This window comes from Ptychodera flava (genome assembly GCF_041260155.1).
Source record: "Ptychodera flava strain L36383 chromosome 23 unlocalized genomic scaffold, AS_Pfla_20210202 Scaffold_23__1_contigs__length_28996876_pilon, whole genome shotgun sequence".
Classification (NCBI taxonomy): Eukaryota; Metazoa; Hemichordata; class Enteropneusta; family Ptychoderidae; genus Ptychodera; species Ptychodera flava.
In genome coordinates, this window is record NW_027248277.1 from 8,753,402 (window position 1) to 8,771,874 (window position 18,473).

Sequence of the window (18,473 nt, forward strand, 5' to 3'; positions counted from 1 at the left end):
ACTCATTTATGCAATATACTTTGGTCCTTCCACGAAAACGCTGAACCCCATTTCTGTGACTCAATTATAGAGGGCGGAAACATGAGTCCAACCTCACGTGAGATCAAAATCACATTGCCTTGTTCGAGAAACGTATAAATGATTTCGTGTGGCCCAATTACCTTTCTAGCATACTGCATGAATTTCGCAAGCGAGTCAGTCATCGTTCTTCCGCCGATAAAAATCCAAATTTACGCGCCATTTCTCAACTGCGAGCCACAGCTTACTGTATAAGTGCGAGAAGCTCAACAATTTTTAAGGTCCGACGTGGAATAATTGTTGAATATTTGATATTTACCAGGTAAGCTTTGAATGTTTGAATGTGAATCGCACTGAAATAAGTACTGGGTTTAGAAACTCACTCGAACTCAGCTCGTAAGATGATGTAATCGTTACACTGAGAGTCAAAGGTGAGTACGTTAGAAATGTGTAACGTGAGGAAATACTTGCCCACAAAGCTTCGTTGGAGCTTGACTTGACTTGAACCAGCTATTTAATATTAATTAGTGAAGCCAATAGGTCAAAAGTTACTTTCTGATCACGTTAGAATAGATATAAATCTCTTGCTTAGTGATAAATCCAGATTTTATTAGTGTTTGTTTGTTTGTTAATCCACTCTTATCATACACATATGGTAATTGCTATGCGTGTCCTGAAAATAGGGCAATCCTGCGTATCGTGCCACCATATGTCAAATTGCTAGCTGGGCGGACTTTCTCCGGAATAAATCATTTTCTTGGCATTTACCTGCGAATACATAACCTATCGACATGGTCTTTGTGACTGTGTCGGTTCGAAATTTAAACCCAAGCACAGGGGAAAAGTTGACCTTTTTCACGACGTGCTATGTATCGTACAAGTGCCGCAATATTTCAACATATATGGATACCTGTCCTGGACAACTGTTCCGGAACTACCCGAATGTGCGGGGTGGGGCGTCAACCTGTATTGAAAGAGTACGAATTTAGATCGCACCAAAAATGTCAGGCGGTTGGAAGATTATGGAAGACCGGTCATGACCATAGAAGATAAATGTCAACCGCAAAAATATTGAAATGTAGGGAAAGGGGGTACGCATGCCATGCAAAATCTGACAAAAAAGAAATATTTAATAGGAACACGATAATTAGAGTCAGTCCAAGTTACATTTTGACTCCCGTCGATCTCCTTTTAACGGTACGGTGTTGTTTTGTGTTATCGAAAGCTGTCTTCTCTTCAAATCACTTGCGGTAAAACCTTACAGCAAACTGCGGACATTCGCTAAACTGTTGAAATAACGCGCGATTATTTCTAGAGATATATAAATCAGATAAATCAGTGTTGTCTTATGTAAGGGTATTTGGTTAGCTTTTAAACACCCCATCTCGATATCCATGGTCGTTCAGTCTACCTCCTAGATTATATGACTTGGAACTTTTAATTGGCGTTTAAATACAAGCCTGAGAAGCCCGTGCCTCGGTCGCTTACGTTACCTCCATTGAACGTGTTGAGTGTTTCTTCTTTCTGAATAGACATGCCCAAAGTATGTTGGTACATAAATATCACAACAGAGTAGACATAAATTGAAGTAATACAAGTCAGCAGACTGTGGCGTTAATAAGTGGGGTAGAGTACTAGTAACGCTGTCATGGCCGCAAAGTGTCATCCTCACAGCAGTATACAGATATTTCCTATTTCATTCTCATACCAAAGATTTTGAATTTAAAAGCAGGCCTAAAACTTATGATTAAACCACTTGAAAAGCCCTATTTCAATTTTTTTTATGAAGATAAAATTTAGTTGATTAGTGCCACGGATTCAGACGCCACAGGTGGTTGGCTCGTCTCTCTTCGAGAAGCGCGTATATGATATATCGATATTCTTGTTGTATCTTATACATAGGGGCTTCGCGAAGCGACGAGCCAAGCGCCTGCGGCATGCGCCATCGCGCCAATAAGTGCTGACCGGTGCAACTAAACCGGTAGCATGGGTTGGTTACACATGAGTTTGTTTATTTTCTGATTTAATTATATATACCCTCGCCCTTATTGAATAAGCGATTCTGTGTGATATAAGACACCAAATCCTATAATCTATACACAGGCGCTCCTTAGCTGGTTAGTCTGCTAAGTAGATCGATTTTTGGTTCGATTTATCGATCCCGTAGTCGATATGCCCGCCACTGCAACCTAAATACTCACAGTGGTTGCAGTGGCGGGCATATCGACTACGGGATCGATAAATCGAACCAAAATCGATCTACTTAGCAGACTAACCAGCTAAGGAGCGCCTGTGAATCTATACGTTTACGCAAACACGTCATTTTGGGAATGTTTTCATTAAAAATATCAGCTTTTCTATTTCAGACGGCGTAACTATTGCTCTTAGCGGACGAGGAACGATAGAAAGTATCAAAAAGTGCATTTGGTCTTTGGGTCGATTTTTCATTGTGAATACAGCATTGTAAAACCACTATGCGTTTGAAAGGGTTTTTGAACGAGCCGCGAGCGATAAATATCAGAACCCTCACACCGTGAATTGCACGTAGCTTCTGTCAAACCAAACACAACAATCTGGCGATAGTGTCGTTGGAAACACGATAAAATTATTAGTTTCGCGGCAGGTATCACTCGGAGTTTTTCTGAGCGAAACCGAAGACGCAATGTCACCATATTCTACTATATGGGCTTGCTTCAGTTTTCTTGAGAATGAACGTAGCGTATTGATTTGTATACATGTATTTGTTTTTTTCTCTGCATCTTTTGAGTCAAGATTTGATCACCTAAACTAATTATTACTACATTTACAACAAGCGACAAAAATAAACTTTAAGAATATGGAAGAAATCCTGCGTTATTAAAGCTTGGAGGAAAGAAATTTGCAGAAAATGTACGAAACGGGGAAACGACATTTTCAAACTGAAAAAAGTTCATGAATTCTGAAAAAAAAAATCAAAAACAAAAGACAAAACAAGACGTTTGCATGCTCTGCGAAAGGCGGAATAGGTATGTGAAAGTTTGGAAAGCATACCCTGGTGAAAGCGAGTGAGCTATGCCTTAGCGGAGAGACGAGTGGATTACGGCATGAATTGTTTACCTGCTAATTTGCGGGTCGACATGAATATTGCCAGTGTGGTGGTAGTTGACAGACCATGTTGACAGACAGTGTAGCAGGGCATATACCATTGTTCTGGCAGGGGTGGTAGATTTCGGGAAAAATATACAACTTAATCAAAATCACCTTGAAAATATGAAACGTGCGATTTTTTGCGAATCGTAATGCAAAAACAAAGCAAAGCAAAGCAATGAATAAAATCTCAAACATGTGCACGATCATTTTGACCAGTTTCTCAGGAGTGATAAGTGATCCCGAATGGATTCGCCTGTCCAAATAAAAAATAACCCATGACCTCTCGGGTCTAACGGGTCATTTAATCTGTTACGTTGTTACCGCTATCCGGAGCGGTCTCGAGATCGGGGATCGAAATCAAGTTGGTTTTTATCTCGTACTGCATCCGAACCAAAGCGAGTCTTGACCAAGTTTGCAAATATCGGATGAAAGGTAGGATCCGACAATTCATACATCTATGAATATTTATATCCACAAGGTGAAATGGGATGTCAGCTCGTACATGTGTACAGGTACACGGTGAACGATTGTTCATGAATGTCAATATGTCCCGTGGCACGCATATCAGGCGTGCATGTGGAGTGCTGGCGCATAAACCTTTGGAAATTTCGGCCGCAATATCGATGGACAGTACGCTGTCTTGAGATGATGTAGCACCGAAGTCTGTAAATAATACATGCTGTTGCACATAAGGTATTTGTTGCGTTTCCGTTGACTGGTTCATTGGATATTAAATACACGTTTTCGTTTGATTATCGAATATTGTTTCTATAAGTTACTTATAAGTTATTGATAAAACGCATATCGTTATCAGCTCAGCGATTGGTTCAGTGCATCCTGACACTCAGCACGGCTGTAGTGGTGGTATTGTCAACGTGTTCTGTTTTAGTTTAAAATGATGTTGTGATCGCTGAACATAGAAAGGGTACAAAAGCAAAATTACCGTTTAATCAAGGTTGACTCATGACTGGGATACCAAGTTGGAACTGATGACATGAGGGTCCACAGTCTCAGCAACTTGCCCAACAATGTGCACAGTATATAAATTAAACCAAGCATTTGTTCACTAAGAGGGGGAGTGGCTCTGTACCTATACTAGTGCAAAAAAAAAGGAAAAAAAGAAAAGAAAAAAATGAATGTAACACGATGTAACAGTGGGTCGAATTTTGTAGTTCATTTATAAGGGGTACTTGTTCTGGGCTTGACACAGAAACTAGTGCGCACGTAGTACAAGGGGCTACAACAAGTCATGCCACCTTAGGGGCCGTGGATAATTAAAACATGCGCACTGTGGCCTCAACCCCCCTCTCCTAAACGTAAGTTTGGACGTGCGAACATACAACAAAGTCTTATTCTGTATCAGTATATACCTACAATCGGTGATTACGTCGCTATGAAATAACGCATACCCTAACACCCCCCCCCTGCATACCTCCTCTAAAATCAATCGTTGTTCAGCGCCAACTCGACAATGACGCAACCAAAAGAATGATTTGAAACAGTGTATCCAAAATGATTGATATGTTATTTTAGCTGACGTCTACCGCGTATATACCGGCATGGTCTGACGAATGCTGGTGTAGCGCCCGTGACGGCCGCACTGGCCTGGTACACGCCAATTTCAATGTAGCGATATTTTGCGATACAGAAAAACATGTTGAGAAATTTTGAGATGTGAAACTTGTAGTGCGATTTTTGCGCAGCCAAACCCCTCCCCTTAAGCACAAAAATTGCGTTTACCATGCGGGGGTTTTAATTATCTACGGCCCCTTAATCTAATCGAGTCGGCTATTGCAGTAACGCCAACCTCCGTTGTGATAACTCTGTGAATAATTTTAGGTTTTTTTTGAATTCAAAAATGGAAAGAGAAAACGTGTTATTGCAGCCTCGGTCTCAGTTCACCGTGCCTGTGGAATTATGTAACAGTCACAGGCGTGCTGTTTTCTGGGTAGTTTTTATAAGTGTAGTTCTTACGTTTCGACGTTCTCTTCCGTAGCCTAATCACCAGGTAAGAAACAGAATTATCCGACCTGCCAAGAAAACTGCACGTTCTAGTCGAAAAATAAACACAAATCCTTCATTGAGTTACCTAGTTAGATGCGGAAGCATCTCGGCTGTCCAAAAAACACACTCATGTCACGATAAAATGACAACTTTAGGATAAATCTGCCGTGTTTTGACAAACTAGGCATTTCTGGCGTCCAACGTTGTAATAACGCAACTCATTATTATAATCCTACGCCGTCCGCATCGCTGATTGGTCCGTGAGCAACGCCATCAACGGCATCAGACTGAGATGCACCACTTTCTATGTGCAGACACCGTCCATTATGTTAATGAGTTGCGTTATTACAACGGTGGCCATCAGAAACGCCGATGTTGTCAAAACGCGGCAGATTTATCCTAAAGTTGTCATTTTATCGTGACATGAGTGTGTTTTTTGGACAGCCGAGATGCTTCCGCATCTAACTAGGTAACTCAATGAAGGATTTGTGTTTATTTTTCGACTAGAACGTGCAGTTTTCTTGGCAGGTCGGATAATTCTGTTTCTTACCTTGGTGATTAGGCTACGGAAGAGAACGTCGAAACGTAGAACTACACTTATAAAAACTACCCAGAAAACAGCACGCCTGTGGTAACAGTGTAACAATAGAGGTCTGTTGCAGGCTTCACGCGTATTTTGCTCAGTCAACGTCGGTACCCTCTGAGTGCTTAGTTTTCTCAACAATCGTTATACAATGAGATTATATAAGCTTACGCTGTCAAAGTGGGCACAACAAGTTCTTGTGACTGATGCGATAATGTGAGCGTTATCTGTCAATTGGACCATAAAGTGTAATTTGACCTCGGATGAACCCATACAGGACGATGCAGTTTTAAATGTCCGTCCATATTTCGTTTCTGCGTCTGAAAATTGTAAGAACGCTTTCATCGTCTTTCATCTATGGTTTCTAAATATTGAGGTAACAACCATGTTTACAGAACGAAAGTATGTTGCATGTTTGCAGACGAAAGTATTTTGGCGCCAATTCGTTCATGTGCCGGCTGCAGGCCCTATTCTGGTCATAAACATTTCATCGTGTCGTTTCGGAGACAGTACTTTTCGCGCCAGTCAGAGTGCGCTTTTGACTTCATTGAGGGGTGATCGTTAGATATTTGGGGGGGGGGTTGTCAAAAATGAAAATTTGTTCTGTAAAGATTTGTACACGTATTTACTGCGTGGAGTTCAGCCAGAAAAAGTGGAAATTTTGAAAAAAAGTGTCTGTCATGTAAAATTAAGAGTAAACGACAAGGTACATATATTCCTCTCACTAACAAAATTAATATGTTGTAATTCCGGCCGGGTGACTAGAACTTTGTGCAAATTGTAATGAACCAGAGACCTTTCAATGAAGTTCCTCTGGCGTTTTGAAAGTTGTGGGGTTTGACGTCAGGCACATTTAGGGGTTGAAAGTGCCCTTTTTAACATTTTCACCCCAAAGCCCCACTCCGCCCTGAAATCTTAAAATAAGCTGCCAACAGCAATAATGTTTTAGGATGTATGGTATTTAAATGACTGTCAAATGCATATGTAACCTCCCTGTGTGTCACACATGGCAGGGTAGGAAGTAATTGCATGACAAAAAGTGGGAATATTTCCAATACTTGGTTCATTGTTTTATGCATTATACACTAAATTCATTCATACAAATTGACAAAATATAGTTCAATGTATTGTGTAGTTTTGTCTATTCTGTCGAACAGCTGCAAAGTGATTCTCTTGAGAAAAAATATTTCATCTTGGACCCATCTGTATAAAACTGAATGATTCAGTCATGTGTGGGTCTTCCTATCAGCTGGGTGTGAGATCTGCACATAACAGCATTACAACCAAAAGTTGTCGACATCACCAGAGGATAAATAACAAAGCTCTTACAATTGCTTGTTTTACAGGTTGTAACTGTGGTTCAAGAAGTGAGGAAAATGTCTCTCTTACATCCCATAATCCGAACAGGTTGTTCATTTCCTGCTCTTTGTAGACGGTCAGAGAAAGTGCTATATTGCACAGCGCCCTCTATCAGTCATCTTGCCTTCAGTACGTCTGCTTCGACAAAACAAAAGAAAAGCTATCAAGTGGTGATAGCTGGCGCTGGAGCAGGGGGCTCTGCAATGGCAAGCAAACTTAGCAGGCGACTGGGAAGAGGCAAAGTGGCTGTTATAGAACCACACGATGTGAGTAATAACAAAGGAAAATAGTTATGGTAATTTTCACTTCTGTGTAATTAAGCAAGTCTTAGAAAGCAGTGACAAAATACTAACAGCCAAAAGTCAGCAACTTTGTGTTTTAAGGTAGTATATGCCTTGAAAGTGAAAACAAACTAAACTTTTGGTCAACTTTCCCCAATGAAACTTTCACATGTTCTCCTAAAAAGAAATCCAGAATAAATATATCAGGGGTCAGTTTAGATCTAGACTATCAAATTACCTAACATTTACTGATATTTGAAATTCAAAATAGCTACCATCCCAGTGTTAACTCAAGAGAGACAAAATGCAATATAGATTTTCATGAATACTGAGACAGTACATGTTTTCTTCCTCCATGAACTTTAAAATGAGCCCCAAGAAATTGTAGACCTGAAAAGTACTGTGAAAAACTTCTAGTCTGAATATCTGCCTGTGAGGCATATTCTACCTTAAAGCCATCCATAATACATAATTTTGTTTTTCACTGAAAAATAGAATTGTAAAGTTGATACTTTTTGTTGATTTCATAAATTCTGATAGGCATCTAAGCTTAGGAATTGACGTTCTTTAAGGTTCCAAGACAAGAAATTGACCTTTTTAAGCAAAACAATTCTCAAGTGGTTAATAAGCTTAGAACCCCTTCAAATTATATAATTTTCGAAAAGCCTAGATATAGGGGAACATTTTGGTAACCACAGTTTCACTATTGTTAACATAACTATCACATGACAGGTAATTTGCATAACCTTTCAAAATCTGTTTTTCCTATGTTTTGTTTCAATGCTTCGAGATATGTGGCTGAAATTTGTGTGAGTGCAAACTGTCCTGAGGATCTCTAAAAGAATGTCTCAAAATTTTTTTAAACCTTCTCAAACAATTTTTATGCCAGAAAAACTTCCAGAGCGGTGAATTTAACCCTAGTTGATTTCTTTAAATTGTGCTCCAAAAAAGAAAACTAGCAAGATATAAAATATCTGAGACAGCTTACATTCCAGTGAGTTTGAGTCAGATATTTTGATGTATTGAGAAAAACATAGGGAAAACCGATTTTGTAAACAATGGTGACACTGTGGTTACCAAAATGTTCCCCTACATGTACGCTTTCAGAAAATGTATAAATTGCTTGGGTTCTGAGCTCATGAACCACCAGAGAATCGTCAGATTTAAAAGGTCAATGTCTTGTCTTCGAACCTTAATATCACCTGAAACATGAAGAATATATAACAGTTATCAGAAACAAATTAAACGGCAAAGATATACGCTAAGGGAAGGACCATGTAGTTGTTGACCAGAATTCTGAATTATTTTTCCCTTTTTATTTCAAAAAATTTTAAAATCCATCGTAGAGAAGGCATAACGTGCAAACTTTTTGAAGACTACCATACTCATTTTCAATAGCCGATTGTATGAAAATATTTCAAAAGCATGGCCACAATAGTTCCGCTTTAGAATTATTTGTTCGACATGATTTTTTTCTCATCTTGTGATGATCAACCCTGGAGTTAAAATTCCCAACATACAATAGCAATTAGTTTTGTTCTTGTTATTTAAACTGTCATCTGCATGGTCAATATCTGTAAAGTTTTAATAATAAAACAAATTCGTTTTCATTCTTTTCACTCAAGATTGTTTAAATACAAAATACTACCAGTTTTCTTGGCAATACAAGGTATACCATTGGATGCAATATACAATATTCTTGATTATGAATAAATTCTTTTCAGCAGCATATATGTAGCACTTTGCAAATCCATGCTGTTTAGAGGTCAAATAACAGGTTTTAACAAGATTTAGAGTTTGGGAGTAGTTCAAGATATTGTGGACATTACAAACAGAAAAAAAAAATCTGAAAAATACTGAAAAACAGAGATTCATAATATGCACATTTGAGCTTTACATGAGGAGACAAAGAAACTGTTGCTTTGCAGATGCATTACTATCAGCCGTTCTGGACTCTTGTTGGTGGTGGAATCAAGAGACAAGTTGATTCCGGCAAGTCTGTGAAAGAAATCCTGCCTAAACAATGTGAGTGGATTAAGGATTCAGTGAAAGAATTCCAACCTGAAAATAATGTTGTGATCACAGCCAATGGGGATGAAGTGCAGTATGAATATTTAGTGGTTGCCATGGGACTGACTCTGCATTATGAATGGGTAGGTGTCTTCCCCTCTGACCAATCAAACGCATTGCTGATGTTATTGGTACATATACTGTTATTGTTGCTGCAGTGGTTATAGCATTAACAACTGTAGTATCTAATAAGTAATGCTAGTAAAATTGAAAATCTGAACTTTACTAGTACTTTGCTCAGAAAAATTTCCACCAATAGAAAAATTGGGATCTATACTTTTTGTTGATGAAAACAAATTGCTGATAGTTATACAGAATGTACGTTTAAATCTCAATTTCCTGATGCAGTGTGATATGCACTTTTCACCAAAATTTCTTCTCATTTTGATTGCTTCAGATGTTTTGATTATTTGATGGAAATTAAATTAATAAAAGATCATTTTATGTATTAAATCTGTGAACAAACGTTGTTAATTACAATAAATGAGATTAAGAAGGGATTTTTCTCAGCAGCTTTAAACCTGCTCACCCCTAATTCTCTATGAACTGGTCCATACTCAGCCACTGATAACAATAGATTTAGACAAAACCATGATTGTTTGAGGGTTAAACCCTTTCATCATTGTACAATGGTTTATTCCCTCTGCTCTTTTAACCCTTTGAGAGCTGTAATTTTTCCTACCTAAATTATAGTGCAATATTTTACAAATTTTCATGAATTTTTCTATAATTATTTTGGTAATTTTGGAGCAAAAAGACATAAGTTTCATTGACTACAATTTATTATCAAAAATTTTGGGAAAAATCTGAAAATAAATTGTCTTGATGTGAAAAAAGTTATCTGCACTATATTTTAATGACGGCAATAAAAGTCGACTTTGGTACTCAAAGGGTTAAGGGGGGGTTGACCTTTGTACTGGATGCTGAGTGGACGGTCCAAAAAAGCTGACAGCAGCTGTGATATAGCATATACTTATAAGATTTTGAATTTTTTGGCAAAAATTTATCTGTCAGTTATATTTTTCTTTGACAAACGTCATGTACTGTAAAAATGTGTCACTGTTCTGAAGCCATGAATAGTTTTCTCTAAAACCAGAGGGAGGGTTTCTGTAGTATTTAATGAACTTGTCTATTCCATTCTTTGTCTTGTCATCTGCAGGTTGATGGCCTGGTAGATGCTCTTGAGAGAGATCCAGCTGTGTGCTCAAATTATTCCTATCACTATGTCGGGAAAACTTTCCCAGCAATCCAGAACTTCCAAGGAGGCAATGCCATATTCACATTTCCAAACACTCCCATCAAGTGTGCAGGTGCTCCACAGAAGATAATGTACCTGGCTGAAGACTATTTCAGAAAGGTGAGAACTTTAAACCCTTTCATCCCTTTTTCTCAGTGTGTCGGTCCATTAAAAATAGTACGAACAATGAGAAGTGTACACTTTTCTTCAAATTTGTGACCTAACATTATTTTGATATAATTCTTTACCGTTTTCCTAAATTTTGAAAGTGTAATTGTTCCAATTATATTTAATCCACCATCCTATCGGCTGAATCCAATTACAAGATGAAGTACCCATCACCCACTACCCAATTGTGCAATTAGAAATATCCTTTTGAGAAAAGCCCATTTACAGGATGGCATACCTATATCCCTCCACCCAATGTATCAATGATGAGTAAAGTACTTTGCTTTAGGGCACAACACCTTGCTAGTCTTGAACCAACCAACCATCCTCTCACAGTGAATCAGTGACTCTGGACTTATGGGGTCTTGAACTCTCTGTTGTTGAATCGTGAGTTCAGTATCCAGGCCACCGCCCCAAGATGCCTTCAGAAAGTCGGATAAAAAGTATTTATTTTTGCATATTAATAATAGATAGAAATGTAACATAACTTTGGCTCAGCCTGCATCATGTAGCATGTATATTTCTGTTCTTGGTATGAACAGCATGGAATGAGAGACAAGGCCAACATCATGTTCAACACATCACTGGTGTCATCTTTGCCGTCAAGAAATATGCAAAGTCACTCTTGCAAATTGTTGAAAAAAGGAACATCAATGTCAACTATCAGCACAATCTTGTGGAGGTACGAGCGGACACGAGAGAGGCGGTGTTCGAGAAACTTAATACAGAGAACAAAGAAAGGGTGACCTTTCCGGTGAGTTTTATATGACTGACAAATGAGATCTGGTTCATGTATCCTTGTATTGTTATATAAAAAAATTAAAAAAGATAGCGTAATTAACTCCTGAAATAAACTTTTTGACCAATGAATTTACTTTCATACTGGTAGCATGGGACAACTGAAGTTTGATTAGCTGTCCAAATTGCATAATGACAATCCCATGCTAATATTTGACCTTTTCACTGGCCAATCACAACTTAGATGCTGAATATGTCAATGCCTTTGAAAGGGGGCATGGAAAATGTCAATATTTCAAATCTTTGGTTGTAAGCCGTGGAACAGTATTGCCTGCAAATTTATGGAAAACTGATATAGTTAAGCTTTAACATTAGAATGAACACAAAGTAGGTACTGTTTGAAAGGTTTTCTTGCATTTGACGCTTGATGATTTCTGGACAATAGCCATTTTGACCCCCAATTTCTCAGGGAAAGTGAAAAAATTCCTGAAATGCCTTAGTTTTTTAGGGACGTTTTTAGTGCAGGAACCCCTCATCAGAAAGTCAAAACACAAGTTTTGATCATATCTTCTGATTTTCTTGACCGGTATTTTTTTGTAGAATCAACCTTTCCTTTAGTTTATGATTTAAAATTATTGTTTACTGTCTTTATAACTGTAGTTTTTGTTAGCTCAGATTTGGTTTTATATATAAATACCAAAAGACCTTAAATGATGAGTCGCTGGCGTCTGTATGTCTGTATGTTTGTGGGTATGTATGTGCGGATGTATGTCCGTCACACACAAAGGCTCCCATACCGCCAAAGCTACCATCTCAGTATTTGGTGTACAAGTAGATGTAGGGGTTGAGGTGTGAATTTGTTCAAATGGACATGTCAATGTCAAAAATGTACAAATAAGGTAAGAAAAAGGGAAATCCTGCAAATGTGCAGGAGTGATGGCATGCCAGTGACTGAAACAGGCTTGAGTCATTTCCTGTCATTGTTTATGAACTGTTACATATTAACAGACCTGCTCAAGCCATAGACAGTAGAGGGGGGGGGGGGGGGGGGACTGTCTATGCTCAAACTTAAAGAGGGGCTAGCTGTAGTGCTGTGCATGTTGCTAAAGTTGACATCCAGTACCTAAAGTTTTAGTCCTTATTTACTTTTGTCATTCTTTTTTTCTGTTTAAATATTTCTTGTTGTTTTTTCTGGTTGTACTGTACAGAAATCATTGTCATAACATTAATGTAGAATTTTCCTGCACTGAACAGATAGAAACAATATTTATTGTTGATCTTTCGTAACCATACTGGTATATACCAATTCTGATCAAATTTGAGCGACACCGTTTTTGTTGTTGTTTACAGTATTCAATGCTTCATGTTTGTCCTCCCATGTCGTCACCGGATGTACTGAAGCAAAGTTCGCTTTGTGATGCCGCAGGCTATCTTGACGTTGTCAAGGAGACGGGGCAACACAAAAACTACAAGAACATCTTTGGTATAGGTGACTGTACCAACATTCCAACATCAAAAACTGCAGCAGCTGTCGGTGAGTACAGATATAAAGAAATAATCATAATAATTATAATAATAATGGAAATTGCAATAATAATATTATTTAGAGGGAGGCAGTCGTCGGTACTGCTCATGTGTGACTTTCTTGTTTACAAACAATGTAATTTATGCATGATATCTAGATGCATCATGTCAACATAGCTGCAACATTTATATTTTACGATATTCATTGTTAACAAACATGTTTCAACTTCATCAATCGCTAATACCCTGGATACAGTGTTTACATCAGTCGTAGGGGTTCATGGTAACCTTTGAGCAGAGTTCCCACAACCGCCTCCCTTTAACCCTTTGAGCGCCAAAGTCTATTTTTGTCCCCTACATAAAATAAACCCCTGTCAATTTTTCTCAGACTTTTGCCAAAATTTTGAGAAAAAAACTGCAGCCAATAAAATGTGATGTCCATTTGGTCCAAAATTATAAAAAAACCACAGAAAAATTCATAAAAATTGGTAAAAATTTTGCACTAAAATTTTGGCGGGAGAAAATTACAGCATTGATAGGGTTAACATCTAAGTCTACATAGATACAGTGATCCGAGACACTTCACAGGAGGTTAAAAGGTGACGTAAAATTTGACATATATTGAACAAAAGTTAAAAAAAAATTTAGAAACAGCCACAGCAAAAGGTAAGAACTCATTTGAGGCAGGTCTTTAAAGATGAACTCAATCATAGCAGACTGTTGTGAAAGATGGCTGAAATGCATTTCAAATGCAAAAGTTTGTGCTAATGACTCTGATATTTCCTTTCTCAGCTGGTCAGTGCGGAGTTCTCGATAAGTCAATCAAAGCTGTTATGAAGGGACAGGAGCCAGTCAAGAAGGTATGACTTAACCCTTTCACCACCATGGTTTGTCCCAAATCCGTTGTTTTCTATGGTAAAGTTGGACCTGTATACAGGGAACTGGGGGTGAAAGGGTTATATTACAAATTTATGATTGTTGTATTGGAGTACGTGTACTTGATAAAAGCCGGGTTTTTAGCATTATTGCTAGTATCTTAGCATTTGCAAGATTGAAGAATATCGATTTCATGCTAGGGGGTATTACAATTCATTGGTAACTTAGAGAGTATGACAACTTACCAATGACCTAGAGGGTAAATGTTGATTCATTTCAGCATGAAAGGCCTCCTAGCATAAGCGATATGTTATCTTTTTAAGGCCTCAAGCATGTTCCTGTGATTCCCACTGCTATCATTTGAGAGAAAATTTCATTTAGACTACATCGTTTAGATGAGCGGAAAGTAAAGGTGCTGATAGTTGAGTTATTTAACCCCTTGACTACCTATGGCGCCGGATATATCCGGCGCCATATTGAATTACCATATACCTTGAGTGCCGGAAATATCCGGCACAGTTAAATAGGCGTATTTGCTTCGTTTTTGTCGCTAAAAATCCCGTAATTTCGGCATCGGCACGCAGCGCGACTAAGATTGATGTATTCCGATCTGGCCTGAATGTGACTTGCGCCCCGTACGTCCGTATATGGCCAAAATCCGGAAGCAAATGTCGTGACCCATGACCTCGACCCTGAAAGGTCAGGCTGATCACAGAAGCGTCACGCTGATTATTTACAGTTTTCAGAAGTACGGAAGATCGCGAAGATGTTTATGGTTTGTTTTTTTTATTGAAATGAAATGTTTATTTATTGAAAACAAATGATTTATATGTAAATATGTTCTATTAACAGCAATATTCGTGAATGAAACTACGTAGAGGAAATACAATTTTTTACTATAAGCCAGTGAAATTTTATAGCAGCCATATTATCAGTATGACTGGTCACATGACTGGTCATGTGTTTGGTCATGTGATATGTTGTTCCCTAAAATGTATTTTTAAATATTGTGAATTATTTTTTGATAAATCATAACCATTTTAGATGCATGTTTCTGCAAGGAAGACATAAAGCAGGTGTTTACAAATATAAAATGTGTTGATTTTCAAATACAGAATCATGTCAGATGCTGATGTTTGTGGTTCATTTACTCTGCCTTTTGTGAGAAAAATCTTAAATAGGTACATCTATAAATAAAGTAAAGGGTAGTTATTATTACATATATGTAAAGACAATGCCATGAAAATTGCAACTGTATTCAAATTTGCGTCATTTTATGGATTCAAAACACGTCCTGAAGCTTCAAATATTCATATTCTTTGCCAACTCTGGTCACATGATGTGTCATGTGATCAGTCACGTGACCTGGAAATACAAAACTTATGTATGAAAAAGTGGGAAATTTCATGCTGATTCAGAAAATATATGGTTTATTGGTACTTACTTAATTTTTACTCTAAGCAGTGTTCATGCAATGACCACACCCAAGATTTTATCAATATTTACATAAGGGGCCTGGTATATAGGAATATATTGGCCTTGGTAGTCAAGGGGTTAATATAGGTGCAATATATTTGTACAACAAATGTTCCCCATTAGAGCTGCTACACATATAGATAACCAAGGACCATACAGTAATATCATATATATTCAAACAGGATGAAATGAAGGAAGAGTCTCAGAAACTATACTGTCAAACCTAAACAAAACCTTACTCCCACTAAAAAGTTATAAATCAACATAGTCCTATGGGGCCCTGTTGTCAAGAATGCCATGGTAAGGCCCTCTAACAAAGCCCCTCTGCTTTCATCGAGTTTGGCCCAAATGTATGCAACTTACTCATGACCTTTTTGCATTTCAAAATTGTGTTTGACAGTATGATGGGTACACGTCCTGTCCTCTGATCACTGGGTATGGCAAGCTGATCCTGGCAGAGTTTGATTTCAATGGAGAACCACTTGAGACATTCCCGCTGATTAATCAAGCCAATGAAAGCAGAACCATGTACCACTTGAAACAAGACGTCATGCCAGTCATGTATTGGAAAGGACTAGTTAAGTAAGTGGTTGTCAACAATATTGCATTATTTTAATGACGTAAATTAGTAATGAAATGCGAGAATGGTGCTACAAGGACAACAGAAGCAAGTGACTATTATTACTGTAAAAAAAAAAAAAAAAAACAAACCAAAAAAAAAATGTGCTTTTCCGATAACATGGTTTTCAAAAATAGGGTGGGTAGGTTGGCAGGAATTTTTTTTTCCACAATATTTTTATTTTTAAATATGCATTTTTCAGATTCAGGGCGGTCAAACACTGGCAACATTTCCAGAAAAATGTGTCATACATATAAAAGGAAAAAAAACCATAAAAGACATCCTTGTTCAAGCAAAAATCAAATGCCAAGTAACGAACGTGGTTTTCCTTTCTTTTTTACTTCCGTGTTTAAGTAGCTCTAAAAAGTTTAGTGTCGGTGGGTAAAAATAGGGTAGGTTGGGTTATCGGAACAACACAATTTTTTTTGTTTGGCCTAATATAGGTGCTTAACCTATTCAAATAATGATTATTGTTATACACCTGTGTTTGTAACCTATGTTTTGTCATACAGTACCATTCGTTATTAGAGAATGCCGAGTCCAATAACTTTGACACGGAATACAATAACTTTTGCTGTTATTGGATGCTATATGACCTTTGACCCCCCAATAGCTTTAGATCAAAACAGGAAAAACAATAGATTTCAGAATTTTTCTTCAGAAGATGTACATCTAACCATAGTTCATCCCGCGCTAAATAATGGTCAATCCAAAACTTGTGAATTTAAGTGAAATTATGCTGCTCAACTTCGGTTTCTAACACTTGTGCTGTGTGGGTTGAATTTTTGTTCTGAATGCTAAGAGAACGCACTGAACACATTCCCAATCTGCTTGCGATGACGTAATGCAGTGTATGACAGAACATTGTGAAATTTCTACAATGTAAACTTTTCTGGTGAAATTTGACTGAAAGAGATGTATAATAATAAGGTTATTCACAACATACTGGGATTTATGTTCTCATACATCCTATGCTTCGTTATTATGTCCTCGATGCTAAGTGTCTTGGACAATACCTACGCTGTAATAACGTACTCTGACATAAATAACCTTATGTTATCATAATTTTGTCAGGACCAATTAAGCGAGTGATAATTATTTAGGTTTTCAGAATAACATAGAAAATGACAATTAATAAGATGATAGGAGAACAACTTACCTTTTAAATTGTTGTGGAGATGATGGTGGGGGGCTACTTAAGTTGGTGATAATTTAGAAAGTATTTTTATTGAGAAATAGAACAGAATACAGCTTTCCAACTGCAGGATCAGATACAACCCCAAATTAGGTAGTACAGCAGTTGAAATTAAGGTAGTATGCGCCTCAAAAGTGAAAGACTTAAATCTTTGCTCAAACTTTCCCTAAGGAATATCTTTCAACCATTCTCTTTCAAAATTCATAATAAAAATTGGAGTCACTGTGCAAATTTTGGAACTAGAGAAACAAATAACCAAAGATTTATGGATAATAAAAATTCAAAATGGCCGCCATCCCTGTGTCACTCTATGAGAAAAAAAATTTTTGAATTTCAAAAATCTAAGCCAGTGAAAAATTTTCTTACTCCAAGAGCTTTAAAATGAACCCCCACAAGTGGTATATCTGAAAAGAACTGTAAAAGTTTGAGCGTCCAAATATCTGTCCCTGAAGCATGTTCTGCCTTAAATGCCAGTTAACATGTATGTCCAAACCTCACAACAAATCAATCCCAAACAATGACATGGTTTTGTTTTGCTTTTCAGGGGCCACTGGAATGGTCCAGGATTTTACAGAAAGGCAATGCACCTGGGTCTCTCAAAGTAATTAACCAATGAGATAGCTGATCTTATCCAACCAAACCTTGTATGTTTTACAAAATTTGCATATCATTTTAAGGAAACAGAACTTGCAATATGATTGGTTAGGGTGGCTGTGATTTACTGCCATTTGAAAGGATTGTAATTCTGATATACAATGTCACAAAAATCTTCAGACAATTATTTTTTTACAAGAATGATAATTCAGAATGAGAGTGGAGCATTCCAAAAGGACTGCTTATTTTATGAACGTTGATCTTTAACTCATACCTGGTAATACTCAGCATTCAAGTTGAATGAAACCCTTTTAAATGTATTTTCTCTACTTTATTGCACTGTATTCACATTTCTAATTTGAAAGAGGAAAACTTCACATCTTCCATACTGATGTGAAACATTTTCACCTGTTTCCATGTACACCAGTCCACATTCACCACTGAAAACAATTAGATCAGGCCAAACTATTGGTACCAAAAGGGGGAAGACGACTTCAAGAAACCAATCTTGATTATAAGATGAAACCTTCCCTTAGCATTACCAGTGTTTGTGTGTCCAAACCGGGATACTGTGATTGAACCAATAGAGAAATGCTTGACTT

At 37.5% G+C, this 18,473-nt stretch overlaps 1 pseudogene; it reads left to right on the top strand.

The window, feature by feature from the left end:
- Positions 1 to 3,447: 3,447 nt before the first annotated feature.
- On the top strand, positions 3,448 to 18,025 carry LOC139124182 (sulfide:quinone oxidoreductase, mitochondrial-like; annotated as a pseudogene).
- The last annotated feature ends 448 nt before the right edge of the window (positions 18,026 to 18,473 follow it).